Source organism: Balaenoptera ricei, chromosome 12, assembly GCF_028023285.1.
Source record: "Balaenoptera ricei isolate mBalRic1 chromosome 12, mBalRic1.hap2, whole genome shotgun sequence".
Classification (NCBI taxonomy): Eukaryota; Metazoa; Chordata; class Mammalia; order Artiodactyla; family Balaenopteridae; genus Balaenoptera; species Balaenoptera ricei.
This window is the reverse complement of record NC_082650.1, coordinates 21,318,133-21,335,435: the sequence shown is the minus strand read 5'-3', so window position 1 is coordinate 21,335,435 and position 17,303 is coordinate 21,318,133. Positions and strand designations below refer to the sequence as shown.

Below are 17,303 nucleotides of genomic sequence, written 5' to 3'. Positions count from 1 at the left end.
ATACTTCAACAGACCCACCACCCTTAATTTTAAAATGTCTCAGATACACCATATGGCAAAAGTCTGTAACATTTAGATCATCTGATATATTTAAAAGGTGTGCTGAAGTTCATAATGCTGTAACTTAAAAGGTTTTCAACGTCTCATGTAATCTTGCCCAAGAAGATCTTTAAGTATTTATATTATATCCTTTGTCCTACTTGCAACTGGATTAGAAAAACCCTGATGTTTTCCCCTGCTTTCTGCAAGTAGAAAAAAAAAAAAAAAACCATGAAATTGCTTACATAAAATATTCAAAATAGAACTCAGAGGAAATGGCATTTTTTAAAAATCAACAGTATTAGAATACCATAAAACAGGTATGCAAATCTATATAATAACAGAACCTGAAACAAATTATGAATTGAAAAAAATCAGCAATAACCAGTAGACATTCATTTTCAACAAAAGCTTCACATAAAAAGCTTCATATCTTCATATAGATTTATCAACTGTGCAGGGTGAAAAGGCTGAAGTCTCCAATTTGCATATACAATTCCACGGTTACCAAACCTGGCTATACGTTAGAATTACCAGGGCAATCTTTTAAAAATACAGATTCCTAGGCCACAGTACAAACTAACACTGACTGACAGCATCGCTGAGGCCCTGGGAACTTATGTATTCACCAAGTCTCCAGAAAGGTCTACAGCCAGCTTCGTACCACTGATCCCTGGTGAGCATGTGGAAACGGGTACCTCTGTTCACCAATCAATTATAAAAGTTGGCTTCTTCCAACTAAGACTATTCTAACCAGTCGATCCTCTTAGGGGGAAAGCTTTTCGGGATTCTCTTTACCAGTACAAAGGTAAATCTATTATGTAACATAGCCAATTATATCTCACCTAAGCGATTTATTCACTTGGTCGCCTGTTTTCTTCTCTTAATTTGCTCAAAAAGGCTATGACCATTTATTTTGAATAACATAAGTTATTAAACAGGAAAATTAAGTTAAAAACAGGAAAATTAAGGCCATTTTCAGATAACTAAAGTTTAAGAATAATCCACCACAATTTAGGGAAAAGACTGGAGGTGAGTAGGTTCTCTGAATCGTCCAGAGTATTTGTTTTAAACGTATTCCTTGCTTTGCATGCATAAACACTTCACAAATTATCCTCATGGTCCATCTCTCTTCTCAAAATACTCAACCTTTATCGTGGTGGTTTAATTGGGTGGTCTCCAAAGGCCTATATTAATTTTTTTTAAGAGCTGTAAAAAACATTAAAGCAAGAGAGTACAATTCTTCTGGATGATTCCTCCTTTGCTCCTACCCATCTCATCAATGGACAATGCCAATTTATGAATTCAGAGAGGCAGAGGCTCTCTTCTGCTTCACTAGAAAGGGCGCACATGACATGAAGTACGCAAATCAGGCAGTGGAGTAGCTTAGCTTCATTGTCAAAATATTCAAATTATCACTAAAAGAAAGAGATTCCTTTCTGAATTCAACAATACTCCTTGGCCTCCGAGGGCTCACACAGGAGCTTATTCTTAAGCCGTTCAATGTAAGCAGCACTAGTGAAAGCGGAGAACTCTGGCAGGGAGGAGATCAAGTCCCTCGGCCTTTCCCACCTGCCATCTCAGCCCCAGTCTAATGCTTAAATAGTTAACAATGCAACAGAGAACCTGAAAGCATGCGTGGCCCCAGGGGAAAAATCATGTGCAGTCTACAACAATTTAATAAAGCAGAGCAGAGGCAGTTAGGAAAAATAACACATCTACGTTTGACAGGATGCTACTTGCAGACTGTTGTTTTTCAGGTCAGAATTTGGATTTCAAAAATCACAGAAAAAAGGGTTTATTATGTCAATTCTATTATTTTTTTTTTTTTTAAAGAATACGGTTTTTTAAAATGACCCAATAACATTAAACATTTCTAGATATACTTGTTTCTGAGCTTCAGAGTTGCAAGAAAAATCACATTTTTCTAGGAACGGGGATTGGTGCACGGTAAACAGATCAGTTAGAGGGAATTGTCTTAAATAAAGGGGCGATATTTAGGTGGAAGTGATTTGTTTATTCAGTGATGACAAAAACTAAAGTTTCCTGAATCTAGAGCGTTATGATTTCTAGAATGCATTTCTGCTGTCACAATCTGTTTTTCTAAGCATTAGCTTCTGAGAGCCGCTTTGAGAAACACGTCTTTCTCTCTGTTAATGAACTGGTTTAGCTGCCTGCTGAGCGTTCACTGAAACCCGAATTGAACAAAGGGATTTCCCTCCAGTTCCAGCTCATTCACTTGGAGCTACTCCTGATTTTGCTTAAGTAAATTCTTCAGACTGACTTTTTTATTTCAAATGATTTGAGTGGGAAAGAACTGGGCAAGCCTTGACACCGGGAGGCCTGCCTCGGCTTCCAGCGAAAGACTCCTCTGGGTTGAGGATGTGCAGGGCCTGTTTTCGAAAAGCCTCCCAGATAAGTTTTTTATTTTCTAAGGACTGTAATTCCAGACGGAAAGGAGCCCACCCGACTTGGCAGATTACGGGCAACCAAGTCTTACTTCGGGGAGCTGGATCACCGCGACTGAGATTATACCTCTGAGGTGGAGGCCGTAAACAGGACATTCATATTCATTTCACAACAGTGGAGTCGTTTTGTGAAACGGTCACTCAGAGTTTGAACAGATCTGTGGGCCCGGCACCTGGCCCTCTACCTTCTCACACAATCCCTGGGGGGCTTCAGTCACCACCCAAGGTTCCAACTACTCCTTGGGGTCACAGACCTCCCAAATCTCTATCTTCAATCCTGAACTTCTTTCAAATTTCAGGCGAATCCATCTACCTTCCCCCTGCACCTCTCAGCCTAGATATTGTCAGTGCCCCTGAAGGTCACCTATCCTAAAGCAGGGGCTCCGCACGGCTAACCCGCCGGGCTTGCTCCTCCGGCATCACCGATTTTAGCTACTGGCACCACTATGTAATAAGAGCTAACATGTACTGGATGCTCACCAGGTCACGGCCGTTGTTTTAATCACTTTGCTTAATGCTCCAAACCACCAACCATATGCGGAGGAGGCATCAACCTCATCTTACTTATGGGGAAACTGAGGCTTAGCAGTGATGCCAATTTGCCCTCGGTCACACAATCAGCAAGCAGCTGAGCCGGGCTTTGCATCCAGAGTGTGGGATTTGAGAGTCCACATTATTAACAGTCAGTCTCTTCACCGTGTTGCTTCCCAGCTGCTCCAAAGTTAGAAACTCTGGAGGCATACTAGATTTTACTCACTGACTAAGCTATCCAGATTCTTCGAGCTTATTGTCTCTCAAATCTGTTTCCTTCTCTTCATTTCCATAGTTACCAGTGTTTGGGTGATGTTTTGCCTTCATTACAGCCTCCAAATCAGTGCAGCAGGACAACTCTGGAATTTTACTTCGTTTGTCCTCCCAACATCCTTTCTAGCTCATTTAAAACAGGTGCAGGCTTTGTAATTCCTTGTATTTTAGCCCAGATGACAGCAGAAGCAGTCTGTCTTTCTTAACAGCTAAACCCAGTGAGGAGACTCTGCCCAACTTCAGGGTTGAAAGAAGGAGAGAGCGGTAAGAGGGAGAGAAAAAGACACCGTCCCCTCCACCCCCAGCTCCTGGGGCTGGAAAGGAAAAGGGGCCATGGCACAGCTCTGTCCCCAAGACAGGGCAGAACCCTCTAGAGGACAGCTGCGGGTGTGCTCAGGGAGGCCAGGCCTGGGGCAAGAGTGGCAGGGCTTCAAGCGACCACTACCCCACTGTCATATACCAAAGACCAGCCCTCACCTACCAGGTGCCAGGGAAATCTCCAGATTCTAGGGCACACTCCATGGGGGAAAGGGAGACACCTAAAAATGACTGCAATGAAATTTCTCTCTAGGTTGACGGAATGGGGAATACAAAAGTGAGTACTTCCTGCATACTTGACACCGTGGAATGAGATTCAGACCTGTGAGGGGCGCCTAAGTAAGGTGCAAAGAATCACAGACTCACGTGCATCTGTGCCATAGACTAGCTTCAACTGCTACAATGGGAGCCAGATTATTTTTCAAAAAATGCCACCAAGCCTCCTCTTGCAGAGAGGAGCGTGGACTCTGCAAAGGTGCTGGGGACCTGGCAGCTGTCCTGAGCTTTAGTCCCGGGGGCAGGTAGAGAAGGAAGGAAGGAAACAAGTGCAGATGTCAAGAGTTTACTCACAAGATTAACGCCTCTGATTCCTATGCAAATACCTAGAAAGAGAGAGACAGAGAAAGTTATCTTTAAGGCCTTTATCTTAAACTCTGAATTGCTTAAAAACCAAAGGAAAAAACAGAAGTCTACTAGGAAGAGAAAAGAGAGGCCAGTGCTGCTAGCATCTTGAGGCCCAGGACACCGCCGCTTCTGAGCCTGGACGTGCCTCCCAGACCAGCTGCCAGGACAGAGTTTCCATCAGTTTGGAAACCAACTGTTTCCAACAGTTCTGGAAACTGTTGGTTTCCAGAAGATGGAAATGAGAGTGTGCTGGAAACTGGGGTGGTGTCAGGGAGGAGAAACGGTATAAATGTGACAAATTTGTTGATTCAAAGATGTTGCAGTAATGGTAGGTCCTTGTGACACCAAATGTCTACAGGGATTTGGACTTTGAGGTCAGTCATGTCCTCAAAACAAATTCCATTTAAATTCTGTGGCTGAATATCTGAGACTTCGGATGAGGCTTATGAAGGCCCTGATGAAAACCAGAGAGGATTCTAGATAAGCCAAGATGTATCAGCCAGCATGCCGAGATTAGAACTTTCGGAACAGGGAGCTCTGGTTGGAAGAGTTTCAGACATACAAGAATCAGCAAACAGGGGACCCCATTTTCCTGCTGCACAAGCACCCACTAAGTCTGCCCGGCATGTGGGGCGCGTCCAGAGGGGAGACGGACCCGGGAGAGGAGGAGATATCTGGGGAGCAAGTGCCCCATCACAGAGGCAGGGCGTGCCAAGACTGTCCCCGCTCTCTGCTTTGGTTATTAGGAAAATGAGTATTTGGTATTAAATGGTGCCCAAGAAGAAAACCCCCAGACAGGGAACTTAGAAGTCAGGATGCGCTGAGCAAGCAGATAGAGGTTCGGCAAACCAGAGCGCAGGGCCGCTCTCCTCTCCTAAGGGTCTGGTCTCTGCTGACACTTGCTTCCCTTCTCACACCAGATGGGGGAGCCCCGATGGAAGAGAGGAGGGGACAGTCAGTGAGCCCTCACAGGGCTCAGCCCCAACTCTCACCATCCAACAGGGGCAACCATGTGCCGGAGGCTACCTTCCAATCTGTGGTGCCCCGAAACTTAGTGGCGGTGGAGAGTATGCTGGAGAATGGGGGACCGGCCCACCCTACTGGCCAGAACTCAATTTTCATGTGGCTTCCTTCAAACTACTACTAGCCTGGCAAGTAAAGAGCTTATCAGTAAAGGGGCATTTCTAGTACTGGACACCGAGATCCCTACTGGCTCCTCAAGTCTCTCTGTTCTCAGACTGGCTCCCCTTCATCCCTTCATTCTAATCACAATGCCGCTGTCAGAGTGATTCTTCTAACATGCAAATACGCTCCCGTCACTTGGCTGTTTGGAATTCTTCAGTGGTCCCATTAATTTCCGTCAGTTGCAACCAAGAGTCTTGACTGATCCACTGAAAGTTTTTAATCAGGAGAGCGATATGCTAAGGGCTCGCGTTATAGAAAGAGACCTCAGACAGCAGACAGACAGATTATGCTCCTGCATTGATCCATTCTATGCATTAAAATCAGTAACTCCTTAGGAAAAAACACAGAAAACAATTTTTAAAAGCTGTGCACAGAAAAGACTAACAGCAGTAACTGAACACTGAAGTTTCTCTGTAAAACTGAGTGTTGACAGGGAGCTCTAAATCTCCCCTGAATCGGAACTAGCAAACGGGAACCATTTTAGGGAAACAACAAAAAATGATGATCACCCTAATGTGGTTCTAATTTGCACGCTGACTGTGTGTGTGTGTGCGTCTGTTTTATGAATCACTTTTAGTTCCTGTGCTCAAACAAAAAGGGAAAAATTACCTTGGTAAATGCCACATAATGGATCAATTAAGTTATTCCCCAAATAAAGTACACTTTGTCATAGTATAAACACGCATAACTCCCAGCACTATTTTAAACACATTGATAGAGATATGTGCTTTATTTATTAATTGTAACCATAATATTTAACACCCTCCTATATTATGACCCCCCAACGCCCTTCATACCCAACGGCCTTCACTTTTTAACTTTTTGTTTGTTCAGGGAGTCAAGGAAGTAAAAAAAAAAAAAAAAAATTAATGCTATTTCTTGGATAGTAACTTTCCTTACCTAAAAGTGGTATAATAACGTGTTTTACTCTCCCTTATTCTTTTACTAGAAGCATACTCTACTTAATACGAGGTTGTGTTCCTACAGTTAGTTAAAAAACATTAAGCAAATGATAGTATTCTGCTGGATCCAGTCCAAGAAAGATGGGCTGGCGGAGTGCAAACAGCACCGGCTTTGGAGTCACACGGCTCTAGGTCGGAACACTGGCTCTGCTACTTGCCAGGTATGTAACCTTCAGCAAGTTCCCTAACTTCTCTTCATGCTTACATCACTCTACCTGTTACAAGATTATGCATTACATATGTCCATACGGAGGCACAATGACTGGGGCAGAGTCTGAAGTTTATGTACAAAGTAGATGTGGCCTGTTAATAAGTATCAAGAATGATTTTATACACTGGGTAAGTTCACAATTAGGAAATATGAATAACCTGTTTCAGAATACAATACATATAACAGAAAGTATGAATTATTGGTTCACTTCAATAATCTTTCTTTAATTGGATCATGACACAATTCCATTTTCTAACACATACTTATAAAAGAAATTTCTAATTATTTCCTGCCTCCTTCAAAACTTTGTATGTCATGTATTTGAAAGATTTTTAAATTCTTAAGCAGTATAATATTATTAGCTGTGCTTTTAATGGCAATGTCACATTTATCTAGAGAAAACAATTACAAATAGGCCTGGCATGAATTGGTCTTACAGGTATCATGAAGTCACCCAAATGATATACAGAAGTGATTCTGGCACATTTGGATTGCGCTAGAATCTTTCTTTTGAATGTATGAGTGGGGAAGTGGATTAATTTCAATTAGAACCATTTGGAGAACAGGAATTTAAACACACACATCTAATATTTCACTTTGGCCCTTCACCTGGAGCAGCTGTGGACAGCCTTTCTAGAAGTCAGTCCAAGAGCAAAATAAATTTGGAAGTGGTTTATCTAGTTTAGGAGAAAAAAAAAAAACCAAAAAAACTCAAGTGTAAGATGGGATGTTAAGAAAACTTACAAAGAAGACTGGAATAAAAAAATATGGCATATTACAGTCAAGGACATCTTGCAAAAAAATATGTGGAGAGAGGCCAAAAGTAATGGTTAAGCAACACTGTTAGCGCTAAAGCTGCAAAATAGGGGGAGGGTTCCTTTGGGGTGAAGAAGGCAATGGGCTTAAACAGAGAACTAATACATGTTAAAGGAGAAAAACAACCAAAATGTTGGATATGAAATTTAATGACTAGGTGTCATTATTTTGAAATAGCCGTTTAAAACAAATCATAATCTCTATATGTATGATGGAGAAAAATAAAAAATCAAAACTTCTGATAAATATTGGGGATCCTGTCAACCACGAGTTCCCTCAAATTTAGGGTCAAATTTAGGTTACCTCCACTGGATTTAGTGGCATACTTACTTCATAATTTTAGGAAATTTGGACAGAATATATGGAAATTGAGAATCACCTCACATTATGACTTCAGGAGCATGATTTAGAGACTCTGAATTGTGATGTATGCAACATACTAAATATGATTCTAAATGGAGTCTAATACCCCCAAATTTCCCCTAGCATTAATTTGTTTTTATTTGAAAATGTCTTTTTAAGTGTCAGGGAGGGAGATCACAAGTTTCTAGTAAACAAGTCATGATAAATAAAAGGCATTTGTATAGTGCCCCTTATTTCTAAAGTTATATGAATATCAATGACAGTTCTTAGCATGTTCTCTTGATTTTTCTAAAGAGTAAAAAATAGGCTTTCATATTCCCCAACCATAATTTTTCCCTCAAGGTCTGCAGTTCCTCAAATGAAAATTCTCGGAGAGCAAGTGTTTTCTGGAACATAACCCCCTCTACCGTGGAGAGCGGGAAGCTTTGGCGTGTGCTCTAACGTAGGAGAATGAGAACACAGACTCACAACTGGCCACAGAGAGCAGCCTGGGCAGAAGTCAGAGGGTGTAGCGGAGACACACTTACCTTTCTAAGTCTGAGGTACAGAGGAGTTTCAGATGTGACATGAAACAGAGGCCACATCAGATGTGAGAGCAACCCTAGAAGAGGAAAAAAATGTCAAAAGGTTAAAGAAAAAAAAAAAGGCATTGAGAAAAACCACACCGATACTGTGTTAGGAGACATTTATATACAGAACGTGAGTTCAGGAATGCCAGGATCAAAAACTTCTTTCCGTCAATATGCCATCGTGTTATATTCCAACCTTCCAGAGACACACCTCTAAGTTCTTACAGGATTTTTAGTTTGAGGGAGACTGGTAACGTGGTGACGTGGTGACGTGGTGACGAGCTGGGGCCATGGTGCCAGAATGCCTACATTCAGATCCAGGTGTCACCTGGAGCCACTCAGAAACCTCACACCACTTGTTGAGCAGCTCTCTGCCTCAGCTTCTCGCCTGTAAAATGGAGATGATAACCATACCTGTAGCCTAAAAGCCTTTTGAGGATTAAATGAGTTAACGTGAGTGAAGTGCTGAGCACTGCACCTGGGAAGCAAGGTGTACTCCTGTATTTGCAATTCTTTTCCAGAGACCCCAGTGCAAGTGAAAATTTCTCAGAGCCTCAGGAAGAAATCAGATGATAATCAGAACCTTTTGTAAAAGGGTCAACTAAGAACGTTATCCTTTAGGAAAAGGAAGCAAGTACCCAAGTAGGGCTGAGGGTGCACTGGGGAAGAGGGGAAAAAGACAACAAAGAGCAAGGAAAGACCATTAAAAGGCCAAAAACAAACAAACAAACAGGCAAACAAAAACCAAACCAAAAAAGAACCCAAAACCAAAAGGAACCTTTGCTTAACTGCAATTTTTTTTTTCAAAGACAAGCTTACTACTCAGAGGAGAGGCCTGAAGGGCAGAACTTGTTGACAGTAAGCATACCCGTCTTTCTTGTAATTCAACCTAACCCGTAAGGAGGATGTTTCCCTTTCAATGACTAGATCAGCCTGTATTAGGGCTGCTTTATTTGGATGGATGGGAAGCCGTCTAAGAGGGAAGTATCTTTCTGCTAGGAAGTTTGCCTATGGAGATAAACACACACATAAATACAAAGATCTAATATATGTTGATTCCCCAAACGTATTTTGAGGGTTTGACTCTTAAATTACTTGAAATTCTTCTTGTATATGACAACAGTCTTCAGGCCTGAGAAAAGGACTCTTTTATGGAGGATCATGTAGTTGACGTTATCTGGTTCTATAAACACAGCAAGAACACAACTTTTAACTACAGTCACTCCCTGGGGCCTGTATGTAGTTCTATCAATGTAGACAAGATATGCCTCACCGCTTTTAAGCTGAAACATCAAACGGAAAAGTGTCGTTTGATTTCCTACTTCTCCTTCCACCCTCTACCCCTCCCGACTTTGGTATGATGTCACACGAAATTACTTCCAGAAACTGGGAGTTATAAAACCTAAGTAAGAGGCTTACAGCTTTCTTATCTACAAGTTAATACTTACGGGGGCGAGAGTCTATCAATGATCAAGGCCATGGTAATTTTTCTGTTTTGTAAGAAATCTAAAATCTCAGCAGAATCACAGCCTGCTGAATCGACCACATCTGTATGACCCATACAAGCACCTATCCCTCTACAAGATTGCTACCACGGCTCATAAATTTGTAAACCTGTATTTTAAACTTCATCCTTACTTTTAATCAAGACAGAAAACCAAACAGGTTGCTTTTAACGTAATCTTAGTGGTAAAAATAAAACAAAAATAACATGGAGAATAAAACATTAGCCAGTTCCTGCACTTGCGTGCTTACTTACCTCTCCCCTGCACCCACCTTTTCTAAAGTTTTCCATTATGATTTTAAGATGTTATTTTTCCCAAAGAATGTTGACAACTATTTCCCACTTAAAGCTCTGGTTTAAAAAGAAATTGGGTTTAACTTGAGAATAACTCAGGAATTGGGCTTGTCCTAGGGTCCTGTGAAATCACAGTAGTCCCCTAGAATCAAAAGTTCCCTTACACACTTTTCACTTAGAAGTAAAGGTGTTTGCTTCCTTTGACAAGAGGTTCATAACATACAGTGGTGGTAAAGCTGGTTAAAGAAACTGTCAAAGGTTTTGTTTTGCATTATTTAACATTACATCATAGAATTAAATCCTGAAAATGGAAGTCTATCCATCTCAATCACTAAATCTGGTCAGGTGAAAGTCTACAAAACTCAAAAGTTTTTTCATCTTCTTACTGAAAATACCTAAACACTGTGCTGAGACTTATTTTTTTAAAAGAATATTAAAGAAGAGAGCTTGGATTTGAAAAGGACAATGCCATACACTTTCTATGCCTCCTGTTCAGAGGCTGATGGACTGCCCAACAAACTTGCCACACTGAAAAACTGTTTAATAATTCTCCATAAAGGAAAGATTTTAAAAAGCTATGGCACCAATCAGGTAACAATAGATCAATCAGGTTTTCCTAAATGTAGTATTTGCAGTTGAAGCCTGGATAAGTAATTACATTCAAAGTAATGTACAGGGAGCTATCAATCCCCATTCATTCAGCACACATTCACTGAGCCAAGAGCTTTGCTGGGTTTGGAGATATAAAAATGAATACGACACAGCTGCTTTACTTCCAGCTAAAAGAATACAGCTAAACAAAGAGCTACAGGGCAATGTGTTAAGTGTTATAATAGAGGTGTGCACAAAGGGCTGAGGGCCAGAGGAAAAAGCTATAAATTCTTCCTGGGAAATCAAGCAAGTGAGGGGAGAGATAAAAGAAGGTATGGTGATGTTTCCTTGTGATAAACTCGACTTTTTCTTTACTGTGTTGTCAAAAGTAAGGCAGTAATTTTAGGATTTATGAACTGTTCTCATCGCAAGTGCTAAATTGATCTACAAGCCAGTTTCATTTATGCTTGACACAGACTTCCAGTTATCCCAAGAATAAACATTTTTAAAAATAAATGTGATTTGTAGTACTTCCACTCAACACACACAATCCAGAACAGCACAAACAGCTAACGTGAATGAAACTTAGATACAAAGTTCAAAGATGTTTTGAAACATAAATGAATGAAAGACACATTCTAGAGACTTAGTAATAGCATATTAACAATGCTTAAAATAAGTTTCAATTTTTTTCTCTTCTTCTTAAAGCAAAAATAAAAGAATCACCTGATTATATCATGGTTAATATTTGTCTTTCTCTACTTCTGTGTTTAAAAAAATAAGGAGGGTATTGAATCAACTTCTACTTAACATCATTTATTATGCATATCATATTCCTACTTATAACACAGTTGTGACAGAACCTCCATTGTTCATTACACACTAGCCCCAAACTTGAGTAATTCTAATGTAAGCATGAGAAACCACGTCTCCTTTGGGGTGAATTTCCAAATTCCTCTGTGTTAAATTGAGGTCTAATTTTCCCTGTGCCTGGTTTTCACAAGAAGGTCCATTCCACCCCATGTGCTCCTTTTCAGCTGTCAATAAACAGAGGCAGTGAATTCCCCCACGGCTTCACAAAGCTAGTTAGGCAGAGCCATTCATTCCTTCAGGAAAACAGGGCATTGATTTCAGTGAGTTCCCAGGGAGCAGCTGCAACAAAGAGATCAAAGGCCCACCTCTCTTTCCCTCCATTGCTTTCATTAGGCCAGGCCCAGACAAACAGCGACAGGTTTCCTCGAGACAAGGAGAGGGCCGGCAGACCACCTCATGGTTCAATTCAAATTCATCCGTTTCCTACATTCCAGTGACAGTCCAGAATGCTAACCATGACAAACCAGCACAATCACCCGGCATAATATACTGCTCGCTAGTTCATCCAAGGTCAGAGGGAGAAAACAAGCGCTGAGGGAAGTCCTCCGCTTCTAGGGCCCGCTGAGCCACGATGGCCCCCCGACATTCCATAAATAAACTAGGCCCGCTCACTCTCCCTTTCTTTCTCCACCCTGCAATCCCACAAGCGATGGTCTCACTTAATCTGCAATTTCTTTCGTGTCACCATACCTAAACCACTGGGACACTATTCTCAACCTAATGGTTCTGCTGATGATAGGAGGTCGGCTACACGCACTGCCCTTCTTGGTTCACACCCAGTAAACTACTACCGTATGATGAACTGAGAGCTGTAACTCCTGGGGCTTCCCTCAGGCCTCATCTCCAGCGAAGGCCACGAGACCCAAAGAGAGACTCCGTTTGCATAAATTCTGTTTGCAAAACACAAACACGAACAGAGATAGAACAGTTAGCTTTTTGATGTGAGCTAGGTAATCACCGAAACTGGTAATCCAAGCTCTTAAATGACAGTCTGTGGGTGAATGAGGTGTGTGTGCGCGCGCGCGCGCGCGTGCGCGCGCGCACGCGCATGTGAGTGAAGAGGGTTAGCGAGGGGGAGGGGAGAACCAGAGGGACTAGGAAAGAAAGTGGATTATCCTGATTGGTTACCCACACTGAACACACAGAATTAAAAGATTTCCAAAGTCTCCACTGAATTCCGAGCTGCTGCTTTGACACCACGTTCACGACAGCCCGTAACAAAATGCACTCATTTCATTGTGCTCCCCTCCATTTCTGCTGCTAATCCTGAGTAAACATGGGAATAGATGGGTTAAGTTTCAAAATTCCTAAACCAAAAAGAAAATAAACAATACTGGAATGAAAGGTATGGAGAACTCACTCCATGACACAGAACACAACCTTCCCACGTGCCCATCTTAGGAGCTTCGGGACTGACCTGGGGGGGGTCCATTCATTGATTATTCATTTGACTGCCAAAGATGCCATTTTGTATAGGGTACTGAACAGTCCTCAAGGTAAAGACTTTCACTTTTCTCAAACTGGGACAGAAATAAACTTAGAAAATACAGAACTCCCAACTGCACAGGAAAGGTAGCGGAATTCTTGGTAGGCTCAGTGTGACAGTTATATTAGGAACCTCAAAGCTGACTCTGGCACTGATTCACTTTGGCCTCTGTGTCTCCCTACTCTTCCAAAATGGAGACAGAAACATCCGTGAAGAATTCCTTTACGAAGTATTGTGAAATAATCGTTCCTCAAAAACGATGTACTTCATTGAAGAAAGCTGGTCTTATGAGTAGAACCTCCTTCTATAATAGATCACTCTAATTCAATAGAGCTGCTTTGGAAACACTACATTTCTATAAATCAAATCATTTTTTTAAAAGCACTCAGAAAATTTACTACTTGAAGAAAGGCTATGGCAAATGACGACATACACTCATCAATTCACTTATATACTTTTCAAAAGCATTTACAAAGCACTTAGAAACATCAATTTGATCTTCACCATAACCATCTGAGATAGGTGGTTTTATGAATTTCTATTTTTGAATGAGGAGAAAAGCCTCAAGAGAGGTAATAAATTGATTTGCCAAAGTCACAGAACAAGTAAGTATATGAGTCACAACTTTAAATATTGTTTCTAAATCCCATGCTGTTTCCTTTGCCCCTAGCTACCACCTCTGCATGTAATTATTCACTGACGTTCTCCATAATTGTATTAAATAAGTAATCAGAATCTATTTCTAAGCCCAATGCACTGTACCGCTCATTCAAGGAGGCAGTGTTTAAGAGTATGGACTCTGGTGTCAGGTTCACATTCAAATTTTAGTGTCACCTTTTAGTAGTTTTGTAAATTAAGCAATTAACAATATTTCCAGAACCTCGGCTTCCTCATCTGTAAAAAAGGAATAATACCTTCTTTCATAGGGCTTGCAAAGGACAGAATTAGATAACCTGTGTAAAGCACCTAGAGCAGTGTTAGCATATAAGAAATGCTCAATAATGGTAGCTATTATCATTGATGTTGAAAATCAAACCAATACAAAACTTGTTAAAAGGGGGAAAATGCTTCCTTTTCAATAAAAAGACACAAAATTTAACTTTCAGCCTCTAGATTACATGATTTCCTCTAGCACTAAAAATTTAACACTCAAGTCTAGGATTTTATGGGGCCAAGTAATAAACCAAGATCAAACTGTCATAAAAGATAAGCTACTATACAAAACAGAAACACTAATTGAACTGTCTTAAAAAAAAAAAAAAAAAAACCTGAGGCAAGTCCGTGGTTGCTATAAAGCAGCAATATTGTTTTTCTGTACAATCAGTTTTACTTCTTGCCGTTTAACCATTTTAAGTAGAAATGTATTGGTGTTAGGCAGAAATTCACAGACTATTGCCACATGAAGAGAAAAATACCTAATAGGAATATTTGTTTTATGTAGCTAGTGCGTTAAAGTTTTCAAAGAACTAATACATGTCTTACTTCATTTGACCCTCATGCTACTCACTAGGAGAACATGGATTAACTTTCTAGCACAAGAAAAGACTGCCAGTGATAAACGGCAAACCTTACTTTTTAACTCCTTGTCTCATTTTTCATGACCCCTTATTGATAGATGATGGTATGTAGATGCTACAGTGCAGAGTGTACAAAATACTATGGGAAGACAGAGACAGGCCAGTAAGTCTTGGAGAGCCAGAAAAGGCTTTGGAAAGTAGATGGCATTTATCCAACTTTTACCTAGTACACAAGCATGTCTAGAATATTCTTGATTGTTCTTGAGCTTCATGGGAATTTCTCTGAATTCTGAATATGTCATTCAGTGATTTAGTTGTCCTTCACTGCTTTTGCTGATCTGCAAACTTCAATGGATCCCCCTTAAAAAATTTTTTTTATCCAACGTTTTGATATTTAAAAAGGCAGGGAATTGAGGCCACTGTTGTTTGACTCAACACCACTTAAGGCTCCTTCTAATTCTATAGTTCTGTGATTTTTAAAAATTACTGCTCATTCTTACATTGCATTACCTACTATATAACACATCAGTTTAAATGTGCTTGTTTATCTACAGCCTAATAACACTGAGAAATTTTTTTTTCCTTCACTACCATTTATCTCAGAAATTAATAGTTGGGAAGAACTCTTAAGAATGTCTAAGGAAGCATGTCTCACTAAAGAAACTCAGTCCATAGCTGTGGAAGTTTGATGGTTATTTCTTTCTTATGAAGGGCTAAGAATTGCCTTTTTATAACCACCTCTAATTGTCTTCTCCAACAATATGAAACATAGTTTTTAACAAAAGACATTCAGATATTTGAAAGCAATTTTAACAATCCCTTACCTTGAGCCATTAATTTGAGACTGTTCTTTCCTAATATAGATACCTAGTGCTATAAGTTTCCCTCTAAGCACTGCTATAGTTGCATCCTAATTATTTGGAAATATGTTTCATTTCCATTCAGTTGAAAATACTTCCAATTACCCTTTTCATTTATATCTCATGGGTTATTTGGTAAAATTCACCAGTGTGACCATTTGGGCCTGGGTGTTTTCTTTTTTGGAAGGTTTTTGGTGGTGGTGGTGGTGGTATTGTTTGTTTGTTTTTAACATATACTATTAATTTGATGTCTTAAATAGATATAGAGCTGTTCAGGTAATCTATTTCTCCCTAAGGGAGTTTTGGTAGTTTGTATCCTTCTAGGAATTGGTCCATTTCATCTAAGTTCTCAAATTTGTGGGCAGAGATTGTAGTATTCTCTCATTAGCCCTGTAAAATCCATGAGGTCAGTAGTCATGGCTCCTCTTTCCTTCCTGGTACTGGTAATTTATGTCTTCTCTCTTTTTTCCTTGGTTAGCCTCACTATAGGTTTATCATTTTATTAATCTTGTTCAAAGAAACCAGCTTTTCATTTTGTTGGTTTTTCTTTATCATTTTCCTATTTTCAATTTTGTTGACTTCTCTAATTTTTATTATTTACTTTCTTCTGCTTGCTTTAAGTTTAATTTGCTCTTCTCTAGTTTCATAAGGTGGAAACTTCAGTTATTGATTTTAGTTTTTTTTCTAATATAAACATTTAATGCTATAAATTCCCTTCCAAGCACTATTTTAGCTGTATCCCACACATTTTTATAGACTATATTTTCACTTTAAAGTATTTTTAAATTTTTCGTGAGACTTCTTTGATGCAGCAGGCATTATTTAGAAGTGTGTTAATTTCCAAATATTTGAGAATTTTTACACTATCTTTTTGTTATTAATTTCCATTTTATTTCCACTGTAGTCTGAGAATGTATTTCGTATGACTGGCATTCTTTGAAATGTAATGTGTTCTGTATGGCCTAGAATGTGCCCCTGGGTTATTGAGAAGTGTGTTGTTCAGTTTAAGATATTTTTCCAGATACCTTTCTGTTCTGATTTAATTCCATTATGGTCAGAGAACATTCTTTGTATGATTTAAACCCTTTTAAATTAATTGTCTTGTTTTTTTTACCCAGAATATGGTCTATCTTGATAAAGTTCTGGGCATGCTTGAAAAGAATGTGTATTCTGCTTTTGTTGGGTAGAGTGTTCTATAACTGTCAATTAGTTCAAGCTGGTTGATAGTGCTGTTTTAGCCTTCTATATCTTTATTGGTTTGTTATCTACTTGATGTATCTGTTGAGAGAGGGTACTGAAATCTGACTATATTTGTGGATGTGTCTATTTCTCCTTGTATATACTGAAACCCTGTTATTAAGTGCATAAACATTTAAGATGACTTTTTTTTGATGAATTTACCACTTTATCATTATGAAAGAACCCTCTTTCTCCCTGGCAATATTCTTTGCTCTAATTTCTACTTTGTCTGATATTAATATAGCCATTCCAGGCTTTTTTTTTTTTTTTTAACTTACTTATTTATTTTCTTGTATTTTTTTTGGCTGCATCGGGTCTTAGTTGCGGCATGCAGGATCTTTGTTGAGGCATAAGGGATCTTTCGCTGTGGCACGCAGGCTTCCAGGGCTCATGGGCTCTGTAGTTGTGACACATGGGGTCCACAGCACGTGGGCTCTGTAGTTTGCAGCACATGGACTCTCTCATTGAGGCACGCGAGCTCAGTAGTTGTGGTGCACGGGCTTAGTTGCCCCATGGCATGTGGGATCTTAGTTCCCCGACCAGGGATTGAACCCACATCCCCTGCATTGCAAGGCAGGTT

At 40.0% G+C, this 17,303-nt stretch overlaps 1 protein-coding gene across 5 annotated transcripts in view; it reads right to left on the bottom strand.

Annotated features, from left to right (window-relative positions):
- The window catches only part of PLAGL1 (PLAG1 like zinc finger 1), a 100,506-nt gene that overhangs the window by 22,018 nt on the left and 61,185 nt on the right, over nucleotides 1-17,303 (bottom strand). For all 5 annotated transcript variants that reach the window (XM_059941067.1, XM_059941066.1, XM_059941069.1 and 2 more), the window contains exons 4-5: nucleotides 8,318-8,391; nucleotides 4,200-4,231 (exon numbers count right to left, since the gene is read on the bottom strand). The gene's annotated coding sequence lies outside the window, so the exon portion shown is untranslated. The remainder of the gene's footprint in view (nucleotides 1-4,199; nucleotides 4,232-8,317; nucleotides 8,392-17,303) is intronic.